Below are 16,045 nucleotides of genomic sequence, written 5' to 3'. Positions count from 1 at the left end.
CCCTGGGTCAGTGCCCTGTAGCTGTGCTGGAACACTGCTCCCGGTGCAGACGGCTCCTCAAATGGGGCTTCCACACTTTCCATCTGTACCTAGCCTTATATATATGTAGTTGTGTGTGTGTAGGGGTGTGTGCGTAGACGGTGGGGTAAAAGTTTGAGTGTGTGTGTGAAAAAGGTTTGTATAGATACAGACGGCATCTCGTCATAGAAGGGGGCGTGGCTTCGCCGAGGGGGAAAATAGAATCTTTAGAGAAACACAATTTTTCACTCTTTTTTTGCCATTTTCTGGTGGAATATGAACTTATTTATCACACACAAATAAAGTCAGGTGTAAATCGGGCACATATGGATATTTTCTCACAGCAGATTGTTCAGTAGAAGTGAAAAAACGGCAGTTGTAGCTAGCGCTAGCTAACCGTTAGCATTAGCCCAATGCTAACATGTAGCATCAAGTTAGCATTCTCCGTTATTCATGTATTTATGGGCTGTTGAACCACTTTGCTCCGCCCCATGTCTTTGTATCATTATTTAGTATAGAAACTCTGTTCATAATTCAGCATTTGTTACAGTAGTTTTTGAATAATTAGAGAAAATATACATTTGGAGAGGAGCAAAGTGGTTCAACAGCCCATAAATACATAAATAACGGAGAATGCTAACATAATGCTACATGTTAGCATCGGGCTAATGCTAACGGTTGGCTAGCGCGAGCTACAACTGCTGTTTTTTCACTTCTACAAAACAATCCGCTGTGAGAAAATATCCATATGGGCCCGATTTACACTTGACTTTATTCATGTGTGATAAATAAGTTCATATTCCACCAGAAAATTAAAAAACAAAACAAATTTGTGTTTCCCAAAAGATTCCATTTTCCCCCTCGGCAAGGCCACGCCCCCTTCTATGACGAGATGCCGTTATCTATACCCGGAGGGATGGGAGGGCGCGCAAGTGAGTCAAAATACACCTCCAGCGATGAGAGAACAACACTGAAACAGGGTAAAAAGCGCTGAACATGTGTTAGTTAGTTAGTTGGAGGTTTCGCATACTGTTACTGTTTTTGACGTTGATGTTGGGAACTGGAAAAACTCAAAAAACTCAGCGCAAAAAGGCCAGACACTGACCTGGAATCGAACCTGTGAACTTTCTTTGTCCCAGCAAGCAACCGTCAGTTGAGTAGGACAGGACAGTTGGTGATGATTTTGCAGCAGAGTCTGGCAGTCACGATCGCACCACAGAAGCATTGTCATTGGCACGTGTAAGTGTGAATGAAGTTTAGCCCTGGCGTTTCTCAAACTTTAAGTCCCCAAATTTGTCTTCATTGCTTTTCCCCGCTCTTCTTTAATGAACGAACACATTCAGCGATGCCAAACCTTTTTCTTCACACGTTCCTTTCGCGCACGCAGCAATTTCACATTCCAATTGTCCAAAACACACCAGTCTTGATGAATCTGCAAGCTGCCTCGTCTTGCCTGTTTTGACAAAAAATAAATAAGAACACCCATTATGCCAATTATGAATGTACAAACAAAGCCAACGCGAGCCAAAGCCAAGAATATTTTGGTATTTCGGACAATTTAGTGGTTTAAAAGTCCGCACGATTTCACCAACAAAAATCTCAATCATCAACTCCATGCAGTTATTCATGAATGTTTTCTGCCACGTTCAGTTTTTACAAGACACGGCTAACGTCCCATAGGCATAGAAAACGGACAGAATGCAGTTGTTATACCCCAGGGAGTTAGCATACATGTTGCTATGCATTGCCATTAGCTCCACCAGGCTACCGACCCCTGACGATGTTTAAATTATAAATGTTTTGACTGGTGGTGTTGATGCGCGACTCTAAACTTGGTCTGCCAGAAACAAGAAAACGAGAGAGAACTGTTCTGTTAGCCTCTTTTCTGCCTGCTTAGGGTGAGGTGCGTATCCAAAACGTATTGACAGGAGAGTGTACAGCCCGTAGACATAATAAATAATACACTCCGACCTGTCAATCAAAGTACAATGTTCCTTACGAAAGCCAGCCTGGTTTCTTTAATTGTAATTAACCCAGTGTGGTGGTGCACACTTCCGCTGGTTAACTAAGGAACCAAGCTGCAACTGACCACGCTTTCGCCGCATGCCTCCTTGCGTGACGCTGTGTCGGGCGAATCATGTGTGGAGCGCTGTAATTGATGGATCCAGTTCCTTCCTCCCCTTCCTTCAGTTTGGTTGCGGTCGCTTCGATCTGCCGGTCGCTTGGTTAAAGTAAGTGCCAACCCAGCGCACAAGTTGGACAAACCTTCTGTTGGTCTGTAAATGCAGTAAATTAGAATAACTGCCTTGTATAAAATTGTTCTCTCAAAATGGCTGTAGTGAAAGTCTTGAAATAGGCCTCTGTCTCTATAAGAACCTCTGACCCTTTCAGACACGCCCCCTCCACACGCTGTCTGTGGCATCAGTGGGGAGGGGGTTCTGCTGAGGAGCAGTGGTTGGTTACTCGGCTGGTGACGAAAGCTCGGAGGCGTCTCCAGGAGGTGGGGGCGTTCCTAGGAGGACTCAGGCAAACCTATCCCTAAAATGGCCGCCATCAGAGTTTTAACAGATTACTCAAAAATACGTGAATGTGCCAAGGCAACACTTCAGGCATGTTTTTAATGAGGGAATGACATAATATGATGTAATGCTTGACAAAATCGATTTTGCATAATACCCCTCCTTTAAAGTAACTCAATTTTGATTGAAGTAAAGCCTCGGCTGCGACACCAGCATTAAAACAGGACCAATATCTTACTGTAGAAAGTTTAAAAAAAATAGAAACCAGGCTTTACAGTTGCTTAAATTGTGTGTAAAGTGCAATGCTGTCCAATGAAAAACTAGCTTGTTTTGCCGCCCGTATATGGAGGCACTGCAGCTATGGAGAGCAATGTGTCGCGGTCATAAAGCACTGCAACCATTGTGACAACCTTTATGCCAGTGTGAGAACTCATGTGAAAGCCAAGACCTTATAGTTTCCAAAAAATATGTGCAAGATCTGTGTGAGTGGAACACAACTTACATCACATTTGCCGTTCCTAAAACTAAACTAATCACAACCCTAACCCCCGACCCAAACCTAACTTCAGTCGGCAAGTAACAAGCTAAACGGCCTTATTCCCAGTAATTCATTGATCGTAATTAGCACGATAATAGTTCAAGCCCATCGTGTGAGTGGCAGTCCACAGGAAACGACCCTCATCTGTTCTTGAGAGGAATCAGCTTTTTCACAGGCTGTTGTCTTTATCTGGGTGTGTTTCATTAACACGATTGTGCCCGTGATTGAGATCAAGTCTCAGCCACTTTGGTTTGAGAGAGGAGAGAAAATGAGCCCATTTTAGAGAAGAAGAAGAAGCCCATTAATGAACAGAAATGAAGACATAAAAGTCAGTCTGCCTCCTATATGCAGTTGCCTTGTCTGGCCCTAATAAAACTGAGACAGTCCAACCAGTGCAGCCGCCTCTTGGATGAGAAGATAAATGTTTTCAATGCTAAACACGCAAGTACAGATGGCTATTGTCTGCCTTAGCTACAAGTGCTGGCATAGAGGAGCTTAACAATGGCAGTTTTTCAAGATCTCATAGCAAAAGCCAATACGAGTAACTTTTTGTGTGCTTCTTCCAGTCATTTTTCTTTCTTTTCTTTTTTCGCTTAAAGACCTGACCCAAAAAAAATCTAAGAATGAAACAGGTTAGGTCGTGTTTTTGCTCGTGTCTGCACTGTGTATTTTACAGATTAGCTTTTGAGTCCAGCCTAAATCCTCCGTGGAGGTCAGTGCGTGCCCGGTGTCATGTTTGCATACATGCAAAGCTACACCTACGCCGCAGATCGGGCAGCCTGCCTCTGAGCCCCATGTTTATTTAACTGATCAGAGAGACAAACAGCTCGGCCTGAGGTGAGCCGAGGATCAAAAACCGCTCGTCGCCGGCCCGGTCGCCGCCTCGGACCGATGACACAGAGGGACAGGCTGATGAAAGTTTACTGTCTAATTTACTGTGTATGCCATTTTCGAGCTCCAATCAAGAGTACGAGTTCTTGCAAGAGTGACAAATCCACATGGGTTTAAAAATGTCAGGGTCGTCCGTCAGGGAGGTTATTATTGAGATTAGGAAACGTGTGTGGGATGAGAGGGATTTCTTATCGGGCGTGTTGGAAAAGGCTTCAGTGCACGCAGTGTCCCTACTGTCAGGCAAAACAAGTGGAGAGCGCCGCAGCACACTTCAGATTCACGCCTCTAGCAAAGGCTACGGGAAGCAACGCAGCAAAGCAGGGGAACACATAAGAAAGACAGAATGAACCGTCACCGCGAATGTGCTGACCGGAATAATAAACGTCTTCGTCGAATCCTTTTTAGGACAAAAATGGTTTGCACGGACTTGGTCACCGGATCAGTCCCCTCACGGACTCGAGCTCGTTGTAGAGTCGCTGCTCATTCACACTCAACATTCTGTGAGCTGCATTAATGGTCTGCCCCTTTTCTATCAGAGGCGGCCATTCGTGATACCACGTAAAAACAGTTCACAATAGATTTAAGTCAATATATAATCAAACCACATAATGTAGTAACGTGCTTTTTGCAAAACCTTTTTTTCTCTTGATTTTCCGATGACTTGTTGCATAATGTGGCAGAACGAGTGGCAGCACTGTGGAATATGCGTATGTGCTTATGAATGATTAACAAATGTTTAGAATAGCTTTATAAATATTTTATAGGTGATGAGTGAAGGTTGTAGAAAAGTTTTTAATCTGCAATATTTGGAACACTATTAAATGTGGTTTTATTACGCAATGAAGGGAAAATAGAATAACATTTAGAGCTGTTTTAACATAATATATAATTTACATAATTATGTGAAATGCCCTGGTGTTCTTGCATAGAGAGAACGGTCTCTCACAAATGAAACCACTTTTAGACGCACCGCCTCTGTTGCATTTTGAAAATTTGAAATTCTTTCAATCTGCTTGCTCTGCATATCAAATACTCCATGGACTCACACCATGGGAATGAAGGGAATTCATGAAACTGAATTCATAAAACTTGGTTGATGGGTAAAGGAAACTGTGAAAGTACATATACTACCTTTGAGCAGACTATTCTTTCAGCCGGGGCTGTGACACCTTCAAGACTCATTGAAAACACTGGTTCAAATCAAATCAACAATGTGCTCATTAGATCAGGACCATTCCAACAGCTGCTCTTCTAGTAATAATGATGCGTTGGTTTTATATAGCGCTTTTCTGGACACTCAAACACGCTTTACATTGCATTAGTCATTCACTCCATCCTTGGTGGTGGTAAGCTACTGTTGTAGCCACAGCTGCTCTGGGGTAGACTGACGGAAGTGAGGCAACCAGTCTGCGCCATCGGCCCCTCCGACCACTTACTCTCTACATTCGCCCAGGCTTCCTCGTGTTACCAAATGGTCTCCCATCCAAGTACCGACCAGGCCCTTCCCTGCGGAGCTTCCAAGGTCTGATGGGACCGCAAAGGCGCTATGGCCACCTATAATAACTGATGTTAAATAAACAACAGGTCGTGTGTATGTAACCTTAACTTGTAAACTTTTCTAAATGTTTTATAACTGTTGGCACTATACACTATTCCCAGGGGCAACAGTTGAGAACTAGCTCTGCAGCGAATACTGACTGTCCCTGTCAAATAAACTCATAAATAGAATAAATACCCTTTCCTTCTCTTGTGCATTTCAAGGCAAAAAAAAAGGTCAGCACTTTATCAAATTAGCAGAAAACTTGTGGGGACAAATGATAGTGCATTTGTCATCGGAGAGTCTAAATCAGCACATTTCTTCGGTTGGTCCGCCCCGACTTTCACGGCGTGAAAACTAGAGGAAACGCGTACTCATCCAGCTCTGAAGCGACTACCCTTCAGCTGATGAAACTACACTGTACGTTTTTGTTCTACTGCCCCCCCAAATGGACTCGCTTCAAACATCCCCGACACCACATGACGCAAAACTCTTAAGCCCGCGTCAGGATAAGGGCTTCTCAATCCAAGCCTTTAAGCACAAGCCCGCACAGCTCCCATTGCCTCTTTGACAGTCCAACACGGCGCACCTACACAAACTGGTCTCCACGGGCCCGCGCCAACAGAGAACAGCTTGAACCCCATTACGCCGCTCCAATCCCGTGTGCCGAAGGGTGAAAAGCCCCCCTCATAATGCTAATGCTAGGTTGGAGAGTTTTCCAGCAACGGGAGGTCTGAGAAGTAGCAATTAAAAGCAGCAAAACAACGCAATTATATGAGACGTTTTAAGCGGGAAAACACGGCTGTTATGTTGCACGACCGCGGCATTAATTTCGGGGCGGGCGTTGGCAGGTCCGCGGGGAGCCGTCGTTCTGCCGCCGAGTGCTCATTCCTCGTCTTTGTCGATAACCGAGGGCGAGAAATATCCCCCACCGCCGCCCCGCTGCTACGCCGAGACCTGCGACCTCTTAATTACATCGCAGGCCCAGTGGCGAGCGCTCATGCCGTTCCTAGTTAGACCGCAAACTGTGTGTCATTAATTAGACAAAAGCATGCTTGATAGGAGAAACGTGTGAGCAAAATCGATTTACTGAGGCATGTGGCTGTACTGTACATAAAGGGTGTTGTGTGGTTCATTTTGTTTCATGCCTTATCATGTTTAGACCATTTCTTTGACTTCACTGCCCCCGTATGGAAATGTGCTTCCAGATTTTGGTCCATGAAGGGCACTTTGTCATGCCGCGATTCCTACTTTCTGTTCAAAAGCCGAAGCGTCTGGGACTTTGCTCACAGCCGATCCCAAAACCACCAATCACAGATGTAAACTCACGTCACTCAAACGTTGAAGACTCTCGAATCCAGCATCACTCTAAGCAAACTCAACAAACAAACTTCTCTCATCTGTAATTAAAAGAGTTTAGCAGTTTGCCTGGCGCTGTATAGGCTCGTTTATCGTGCAAAATAGACTTTTTTGAGCTTTAAACCATGTCATTACGTTATTCCATCGTCAAAAGCATACCTGGTGTAGTATCTCACTACATTCGCACGGTGTAGAGTCCTGTTTGATTGAGCCGTTTCGTCTTCTACAGTGTCAGTGCTTCGCTCTGTACTCCCGGGATACAACAACATCACTGTTAAAACCCCAAACTGTCCTCCACATTTTTTAAAGCCCATAATCCCACATTATATCGGTTCAAAGTGTGTTTATCACGTCATGAAGCGAAGTTGTTGTAAACCACGCCATAATAAAAAAATGCATTTCATGTATTTCATGTTACTTTCAAATTACAAAACGTCAAATGTCAATGCCTAGGTCCCGAAATAATATCTTTAAGTCAATTCTAATGGATATGGGGCTAAAATTGACTTAATATATTATTTTATGAATATAATTTATATGTGTCCACTCTTGGAACGGCCACCTTAACGTGGTGGAGGGGTTTGAGGACCTGATGATCCTGGAGCTCTGTTGTCGGGGGCTTCGTGCCCCTGGTATGGTCTCCCATGGCAAACAGGTCAGACAAAGAGCGGTTCAGAAGCCCCTTATGAGAGACCAACAGGCCCAGTTAGAACCATGAGGCCGTCCTTCTGTGGACCCACCCCCTGCAGGAGGAGCCATAGGGGCTGGTGTAATGTGATTCCGGCAGCTCTAACGGCTGCCCCCCCTGACCCGGCAACAGACAAGTGGAAGAAAATGGATGCATGGATTTGTCCAATTCTAAGTCAATAATGGTTTATGGAAATTTGTACTACTTTATATTATAACAGTGGTTCTCAATTGGCGGGTTGCGACCCAAAAATGGGTCTTGTGCCTTTCCCACTGAACATTTCTTTTAATATTTACTGTATGTATGGCTTATTTAATGCTTGTTCAACAATAATATTATAGGAAAAGACAATATTTGACCTCATATTTCTGTACGTGGGTCGTTGCTTGTCATCCCATTGTGATTGTGGGTCTCGACCAGTGGGCGAGGAAAGCCCTTCTCTCTTTTTTACCACCGTGGATTTTGTACATCAGCAATGACAAGTGGAAGCCTAAATCTATGATTGACTGACTTTGGAGCTTTGCGGAGGATCGTAGCCAGTCCGCCCTGGGGCTTCCCGCCTTTTTGCCCTTTTCAGGAGCAGGCTTTGCAGGAGGCCTTTGAGCAGCCATGTGAATTTACAGACCACTATGCATGAGACTGAATGGACCACCGGTTATATCTTCTATCTTTTGTCTATGCTCTCGACGCCATTGCATTTGAGAACCACTGATATATAACAGATTTAATTCTCATTTAAGTTGCAGCTTGTCATCCTATGGTGATGGGTGGCACTGATGTCATACCAGAAATTAATCAAGATCAAGCTCAATAAAATATCAAATAAATCTAAATATCTGAAAATCCTTTTAAAAAGCAAAACAAAACCAAAGCTTAGGACATTTGGTGCATTAACACTCATTTATTTCTTTGCAGGCAAAACTTGTCCTATTTTCTACCTCCTGTTTTCACGAAAAAACTGAAGATAGAAAATCTCTTAAGTACGCATGTGAGCTGACCCGCTTGACGTATAGAGGTGCACACAATGAAGCAGACACTTGCAGCGGCTGTGCATCCTGGAGGATAGAGATTCATTCTATATCGCTTAACATCGCAGAGTAAATGTCTCTGTCTGGCGAGGCAATAAAGAAACTACTTAGACACCTAAAACGCAAGCTCTATTCCCCCAGAAGCGAGTGAGTCACTGGGCGCACTCGAGGCGAAAGAGTGCTTCTGCGAGCGTGACAAGGCGTGAATTAGAGCATGTTCGGGAGAGACATCGAGAAAATAAGATAACGACAACAACTCTCCTTCAACATCGCGATGACACACGCTACAACCACACACCAGATGGTCCCAGGTTCGGATCAGGGACCATATGCACGACATTTGCTGATATTAGCTTCAACTTCTCGTAGAAATGGTTGCATGATGCTGATTTTTGTGTGATGAAAAAGGAGTGATAACTTGGAAAACATGTGAAATCAAGAGGCAAGACGGTGCACACGTGCCAGGGAAAACTCATTATGAATGAAGGCAACTAATCTGCATTCATCCCTTCATTATCATGCAACATGTTAAATAATGAACGGATTACATAAGATTTCTCCTTTTTCCAAGCATTGGGCCCCTGCTGTTTCATAAAGACCTCTCATTGTGCCTCACTTAAAGTCTAATGAGATTCTATAAAACGGTTGTCATGTAAACCCACATTAGCATAAGCTGTCTCCTTTGATACATGATGACATTTTTTTAGGTGAATCACTAGTGTCTTGTTTGTGTATGCACAGCTCTACTGTAGTAGGTTTGCTTCACACCACCGGGCTCCAGAGTGCCACGACGTTGGTCGACTGTGACAGGTTTTGATTTGATTTGATTTATTTGAGCCCAACATTTCCCTCAGTCACACCAGTGCGTCCGTCCTCATCTTTTTCACACTCTATCGACATTTGTAAACAGCGGGAATTAACCTCTTAACCCCCGCCTTAATCGAGTGCCTTTTCTCTAGTCCAGCATTACTCAAATCTAAAAGCTTCTTGTCAGGAGCTTACAGCCCAGGCCAGTGCAATGCCCTTATTGAAAGCTATAAGACTAAACTGAGGTAAGATTTTTCCTTTTTTCCATCGTATTTCTGTTGCATTTTCTTGCTTTCTCCATCACTTTTTGTCACCGGTTTTGTTTCACTTTTTTTAAGAAGCCTTTAAATTGGGTAAAGCCAAACTATAGAAAATGTGCTCAGTCGAGGTGGAGGTTAAGAGGTTAAAGTAGATATAAACCAACTCCGCCCTTACTTGCAGTCCAAAATGAGCTGCTGATGTGGATTGGGCTCAATGGGCGAGGAAAGCACTTCTCTTTGGTCCTCATGGCGAGGTACTCACATTGCTTCGATATCACCCACCTGTGGCTAGAGGCGACTCCAGAAGAAGCTTTTTAACACATTGAGTGCCAAAAACGGAAAAATGTGTTTTTGTTTTTTTTATCACGAAACTAGACACTCTAATGTGGTTTTGGGAGCTCTGTGATGAACATCTGTGACATAAATGATGATCAAAAACTTGTGTCACAATCTGGTCATTTCATATGTATTATTGTTGTTGTTGTTGTAGTGCTCCTCCTGTGACCAAAACAGTGAAGATGGCGACCGTGACACAACGATCTTTCACCAAAGACAAAAAAGAGTGGAAAAAGAGTGGTGCGCACTGAATGGGTGCTTCTGCCGGATGCTCTCTCATCGAATGCAATTTCTCCATCTGTGAGATCAATAAAGTATCATCTTATGGTAAATGGTAAATGGTCTCAACTTATATAGCGCTTTTCCACCTACATTAGGCACTCAAAGCGCTTTACAGCGAGGATCCACTCACCCATTCATACACCAATGTACGCAGACACTGGGGGCAATGTGGGTGAAGTGTCTTGCCCAAGGACACAACGACAGTGTACACTTCCAGGAGGTGGGATTCGAACCCCCGACCTTCCGATCATGAGACGACCCGCTCTACCGTCTGCGCCACTGTCGCCCTTATCTTATCTTATCTTTTTAGTCAGGGGGCGTGGTGTTGCGTTGCGAACAGCTGTAAACCTGACATTTCTCTCTCGCTCTCTGGTGTGCGTTTGACAAAGCAGAGCAGCTTCACATGGAAATATCGATTTTTTTTCTCTGAGTTTTTAAATCAAAATTGGTCCAAAGACGACTGAGAAACATCCGGGTTAAGACTTCAGTCTGAGAACCGGGCTGTTTAAATGCACACGCGATAAAAAATGATCGATAACACGCGGTGTTTCAAAACGTGTCAACAATGTTGTCGTTGACAAATTGACTTGAAGCGAGTATTTGCATTTGCCTCTTCACATAACATTATTGTCAGTCCAGAGAGGAGAGAGGAGGAGGGAGTTGGAGAGAGGAGTTAATCAGAAAGGAGAGAGATGCATTGAACCCCCGTTATCTCAGAATCTAGAAAAAATAAACTGTAATTTTGATCAAAACTGGCCTCTGTTTATCTTAGGATTTCTCAGGAACCGAGGCACATAGAATTAAACTGTTTTCATCTACGGAGAGCTTAGAGTCATAGCATGTGTCCGTAGCTATAACATAGAATATGCTGTGGTGCTACAAAAATCATGAAAAAACGGTCTGGATTGTTGGCACTCTACAGCGCGGCACTCAATGTGTTAATATTGAAACCAATGGAGACTTTACATCTCCTAAAAACAACTTTCTCCGAAGAATATTATTCTATCCAAAGATAGAATATCATACTGTGACATCTCTGTGGGGAGTATCGTATTTTTAACCATGCTGGGTTTTGTTCACTGAATTATTCAAGTTTGAGCTTTTGGCTTTGATTGACAGGCCCCGAAGAACTCGAAAAACTCCTCCTCCTCCTTGAGGAAGGCGAGATGGGGGTATGAATGATCGCTGTGTGATCAAATTGTAGTTCATTGTCCATGACTGGCAGCACATTCACCGTTTTAGAACACAAGAGTGCAAATTACACTCATTTAGAACAGCCCGAAGTGGGCTGGGAACAGCAGATAATTCTACAAAAAAATCAAAATGTTCAATGTGAAACTATTATGGTGTGGTATTTTAGAAGCAATGTGTCTTGCTCTAAGAAATGCAAAAACATAGAGCTTTTAAAGGCTCATTTTTGGCACATTATTTGCAACATTTATATAGCTGAACACTACAATACTCTGTCAAACGCTGACCCCATTATAGGTCAGGAACCAGCCTTTTGTCTGCAGATGTTCTGTGTACCAACACTAGAAGAACTTACATTGGGAACCAGATGTTTACATACATGATATAAAAGACACCCATCTGTGCCCAAGCTTTAACTTCCTGGCTGATGTCTTGAGCTCCAATCTTTCCTCATAGAGTTCTTTCTTCATGATGTCATCTATTTAGTGAAGTGCACCAGTCCCTCCCGCAGCAAAACAGCCCCACAGCATGATGCTGCCACCCCCGTATTTCACAGTCGGGATGGTGTTGCTAGGCTTGCTAGATGACCACCAATCTGCGCCTAAAGCCTCTCCGACCATCATCACACACCTTCAGGCACTAACTAAGACAAAGCTGTGACGGAGCACCCTTCAAGACACTCTCTGGACTGCGGTTTTCTTAGTACTGGATAATCTCTACCTCAGTAAAGAAAAACACATACCTTCATGTGTTCAAAATGAGGAGTTTGACTCTGCTCCGAACCTACTTGCCCCTCTGCACACAGACCACAGTTTGAGAACCACTTCAATATGACATTATGTAAAAAAAACAAAAAAAACAAAATGAAAAGATGTTTCTTAAGTCAAAGCAAATTCATCACGTGCCAAGATTCTTTTAAAAGTCACTTGACCGTCTTGTAAAAAAACAACAACACACCTTTCTTTCCTTTACAGAGCAGTGGCACACACGGGTCGTCCAGTGCAAAGTGCAGATCACGTTTCTGCCGCCGGACTCTGGTCTATTGGGAAATCGTTGACGCAATTTTGAGGCAATAAACTCTCAAATTGATCAAAGTGGAGACAAATGCTGTTTGCTAAAAAACAAAACTGCAAAAAACCGGCCTCTTGTCGGGCGTTGAGGTGCACCCCAGAGGCAGTCGAGTGCCATCTAGGCTCGACTGAGTTAAGCAGCCAGACGTGGGTCGGTTTTTAAGTTTGGTTACTGACGTGTACTGATAAGCCGCTCATTTTCCCCACATTGTTCTCAGAGCTGGTGGAAAAGCCTTGTTGAAAGCCCCATTTTTGTAATATATTCACATGGATTGGCCTTATTGAGCATGATTTTTAAAGTTAAGCTATGGGGGAATGAAGAGGCCCACAGTTTGAGAACCTCAGCTCTATCTCTTGAAATTTCTTCCAAATGAGATAAGGACAATGCTAAACGTAGTATCGGTAACTTCTAAAATGACACTCAGCCAAAAATATCTAAAATGCACTTAAGGGGAGACATTGCAGGTGAGTAGGGAAAATCCTTAAATTTAAAGATATCAATTTGAAACTTCTGCTGTGGATTACTGGCATGAATATGAGAGGAAAATGTATTGCAAGTTTTCAGTCATTTTATGCTTTCATACAAAAAGAAGGCATTTTAAGCCTAAAAATGCCAAATTCCCAATTTTTTAAGCCAAATTCAAATTTATTGTTTTATTTCGTTGACATTTTCAGAGGGTGTTTTGGATTTCTTGTTTAGTTTGAAACTAAACTGTGTTTTGTTTGAAAAAAATGGAAAAATATAACTTCTGCCTTGTATTTTAAAATTAAAACTTCAATAAATCAGGCTAGGAATTAAACGTTAAGATAATAATCCTTCTTCAATTTTCAAAAGATTGGTCAGTTCAATCCTGTTTAGTTTGGAGTCTGTAGGAGCTGACGTAGAGATACTGTCGGGTTACTGTTCAGGGACCAATGTGGCCCAACATGAAGACCGAAAACATTTTGCCTCCCCTTAACCAGTGCAACCACCACTTCATATGCCAAATCACGCCACCAAATTTTAAGGCTAAAATCTTTGTTACGCACACACGACATCCCCACATCCCAACTCCAACAAACTCCAATCTCCCCTTTACGCGCGTACTTACTTCATCCGTGCGTCAAATCCATCGCCGCTTGTCATCCCTCAGTGGAGTGGAGAACCAGCTGCCTGTGCGCATCCCTCTCCATCCATCTACCCATCCATCCACCTGCTGCTCGCAGTTTTCTTTTCTCTCTCTCTCTCTCTCTCTCTATTTTTTCTTTTCTTTTCTTTTCTTTTTTTTTACGCACGACGTTCACCAAAGGCTCCCTGTACGCGTTCACGACCGTGTAGCCAAGTCTCTCAAGGCATTTTTTTCTCTCCCCTTCTTCTTTTTTTTAAATGATTTTTCCCCCAAAGCATCCGCGCGTAAATCCGACTTGTGGAGAGCAGGAGAGCGCGTGGTGGAGCGGAGTGAAGCGCGCGCGGAGTGGGAGCAGAGACGTGTTGGATAGATGAAAAGAGAGAGAGACAGTGAAAGAGAGAGAGAGAGAGAGTCTGCGTGTGAGTGTGTGGGGGGGTGACAGGGAGTACGTCAGCCTATGCGCGCCGTGCGTCGGTGTCCCCAAGCCGGCACATCCACACGTTTTTTTTGAGTCACGCTGCCAGGACGGGTCCGCGGGTGTCGGTGACAGAGGGATCAGCGGGGGGACCAGACCGAAGCGAACCGAGCGAGAATGGAGAGGGAGGGAGGGATGATACTACATGAAGTTGGACTTTGCGCGCCAGTGATTTTCTCCCACTGGTTGCGCAAAGAAGAACTGTCGCCATGGTGCAATTCTTTTTAGGCAATGGCGTAGATAAAGAGGGACGGGAGGGATGTGTTTTAGCTTTCAAGCTGAGACAAAACTCATTTCAATTCATCTATTTCCATTTTTCTTTTCATCACACAGGTCCCGGGTTCGATTCCCACCAGGACGGGGCTTTTCTATGTGGAGTTTGCATGTTCTCCCTGTCTGTGTAGGTTTCCTCCGGGTACTCTAAAAACACCACTAAAAACATGTACAATAGGTGAATCCTTCAGCCAGGTTGTTCTGACCACCAGCCTGGCTCCACATGGAGATGGGTCCCACTGCTCCTGGATGAATTTCTCTACAGGGCCAATCAAGTATATAAACAAACATTTTCGTAGCTTTTTCATTGCTTTTATGTTGCCGTTTTGCATTTTCATCCTTTTTTGTGACACAGGCTGATATCCTACTTTTTTCAAGAAGCTTTAAAGTGGGATATTTAAGCCAAAACTGGAGAAAATGTGCAGGGTTCAAGAGGGGGTTAAGAGGTTAATCAATAGATGATTCAGCCACTGTGGACTATTGGCAAACTAATCACATCATATCTCCAGCACATGTTACCTGAAAGGGTGGGTAGAGTAGCCAAAGTATTTACTTGGAAATCGTTGTCATAAAGTAGTGTCCCAAACAATTGTCAAGTCAGAGTAAAAAAGCACTTGGAGAAAATGTCCGCCAGATCCGCCATGGTTCGTCAGGGTCCTACACCCATCTTCTACAATGATGACTTGCCTGTGCAGCTAAATAACTGTAAAACGGGATGCTTTGTTTGATATTGTCTTTGTAACCACTTAATGGATGCAGATGATCTGGTGCTCGAGTGCCCATATAGTGCCGGGCTTCCTAAACTTCCGAATATATATGCCCGCAATATGGTTTGCGGAATCTACGGGTCAGTTCCAGTCGGCTGAGGAACAGTTTTGTACACAGGGCCATCGGGAAGCTAAACTGGAGATCCTGTCTATTTGTCTGATATTCTGTCAAATGTACATAGATTGTATTGCATTTTTATTATGATTTAATTTTCTTACTCAATGGACCATGTTTTTACGTCCTTAATAATAATAATAATAATAATAATAATGACTTGAGTACTGTGAGTAACTGTTTGAATGATAAAGCTGATTTATTATCACAACATTACTTGTGTGAAACAAAGCAAAAGATCAGGTGAAAATTGTGATAAAAACAAAGAAAATTCCAAGAAAATGGCTGAAAATACGAAAAAACAAAAACAAAATAATTCTAAAGAATAAGGTGCATTAGAATATTTACTCACAAAGGAAAAAATGCAACAATTATTTTGCTGACGAGTAAAAAGTAGTAGTAGAAGTAAAAAGTACTGTTCTTAAGCAGCTGAGCTTTTCACGTAGATTTTTGAACTTGTAAATGTGAGCAAATGCATAAGAGTGTCTCCTGTCGACAGAGAACTATTGATGAACTGATTAATGATATTTCATGACTTTCAGAGTGATAATCAATTGACGTCTCTGTTATAAATATAAATCGAGACACAAACGTGTCAGGTTAAGCCTCAGCTTGAACAAACGAATGCTGGACAAATGTTGAGAAATAGTTTCAATTTTGTTCGTCAAAGTTTAAAGTCCAAACTCCAAACAAAGAGCTGTCAATGCTGCACCGTTTCAGATAAAACAGCTTTGCCCCCTTTGTAAACTGGGCTAATGCGTTCCCATTTCGTTCGATTTTTT

The sequence above is a fragment of the Gobius niger genome, assembly GCF_951799975.1.
Source record: "Gobius niger genome assembly, chromosome: 19".
NCBI classification, from domain to species: Eukaryota; Metazoa; Chordata; class Actinopteri; order Gobiiformes; family Gobiidae; genus Gobius; species Gobius niger.
The sequence above is the reverse complement of the archived record's forward strand: the minus strand, read 5'-3'. Positions refer to the sequence as shown.